At 35.4% G+C, this 1490-nt stretch overlaps 1 long non-coding RNA gene across 1 annotated transcript; it reads left to right on the top strand.

The window, feature by feature from the left end:
• Positions 1-309: 309 nt before the first annotated feature.
• On the top strand, positions 310-1465 carry LOC104916792. The gene is made up of 3 exons (XR_796679.3): positions 310-424; positions 716-782; positions 1427-1465. It is a non-coding gene; the product is annotated as an uncharacterized LOC104916792 (long non-coding RNA).
• Positions 1466-1490: the final 25 nt, after the last annotated feature.

Below are 1490 nucleotides of genomic sequence, written 5' to 3'. Positions count from 1 at the left end.
ACGTTGCCTAGAAACAAACAAACATGGAGCTAAGGCACAATGGATAAGTCCATTAAACCTATAAAATGCTTTGAACTTTTTTTTTCCTTACAACTAGTGGTCTAAAATATTTTTTCTAAGTTAAAAATAGGCCATTAGGGAGGACTGACATAGTTCAAAATTCAGACAGACTCCTATACATAGCTATGTAGTACTTCAAAAATCAGGTAGTAGCTATTGAAAGATTAATTCACAGAATTTTCGCAGAAAAAAAATGTCCTGTTGATAACTTAAAAGGCACATTAAATGAGATCTTACATGGCATGTTTTTTTTTTCTTTTAAATTATTATTTTCAGGACAAAGAGCAGTACAGAAAGTCCACTCCTGACAGTGGAAAGCAAGAACGATTCCAAAATTGAAAGGAAAAAACATATCTCAAATCAGGTAGGGAGAAGATGGACTTTTTTTGGTGGTGACTGGTAAGAGCAAATACAGAACTGGAAGAGCACCCTTGTTTACTGGAATTCTATTTCCTGGTTGTATAAGGATGTAGATTCCTTTTTTCATAGATCAGAACAACAAGTTAATAGGCATACAGCAAAAATGACGATTTACTGTAAAACAAATGGGCAGAAGGAGAAGAAAATGGGAGTATAGGAAATGATATGAGTCACTTAATTGTAAGAATATCTAATAAGGCTTGTGTCTTTGGTGGTGGGCCTTTTTGTTTTTTAGCTGAAGGCAAATGCACACTTTCATAAGCTGTTTCTGGATGTTTCCATTGATGAGCCACTAAAACAAAGTGAGTATTAAGACCCTTGATATTGCTGGCTGTGGATCAAAATACTTTTAATATCTGCCGACTCTGGTGGCATACAAAAAGCACAATGCAAATTTTAAAAAAACTTTTAACTCCAGCTGCTTGGAGCTTCAAGGCCTTCATGTGCATGCAGGGGTGTCTCTGTTGCAGTCTTGTAAAATGTACATTTCTTATTCTTCATGTGTTTAGCATCTTTTGGTGTTGTAGATCACTTTGTACTTCTTACTAGAGTAACCTAGAGCAATGTTTTGAAAACTAGTCTAAAGCTTTGTAGGAAGCTAGGTGGTACTTTGTCAAAAAAGTGTCTTGGCTGTTGCATAATTACACATTTCAGCCTTTATTCTTCATAGATTTTGAATTAAAGTAAAGCTTGTGAAATCTTCTGAGCTTCTCTGTACTTGCAAAACTTTTTCAGTACATCAGGGTTTAGAGTGACAGAATCGTTTGAGTTGGGAGAGACCTTTAAAGGTTACCTAGTTCAAATCCCCTGCATTGATCAGGGATGGTTTGACAATGTTTGTCAAAAGGTATATACCCAAACAGGTAATGGCTAAAAAAAAAAGAGCAAAAACTGCCAGTGTGTGTTACGTGTACACTAAAAGTTACAGAATATCATTATATTTTAGGTTTTACCTGTGCTCTCCAGAAAGAAATCTATCAAGGAAGCTGTTCCTTTCTGAAAACTGGATT

The sequence above is a fragment of the Meleagris gallopavo genome, unplaced genomic scaffold (genome assembly GCF_000146605.3).
Source record: "Meleagris gallopavo isolate NT-WF06-2002-E0010 breed Aviagen turkey brand Nicholas breeding stock unplaced genomic scaffold, Turkey_5.1 ChrUn_random_7180001948228, whole genome shotgun sequence".
NCBI classification, from domain to species: domain Eukaryota; kingdom Metazoa; phylum Chordata; class Aves; order Galliformes; family Phasianidae; genus Meleagris; species Meleagris gallopavo.
The sequence above is the reverse complement of the archived record's forward strand: the minus strand, read 5'-3'. Positions and strand labels throughout refer to the sequence as shown.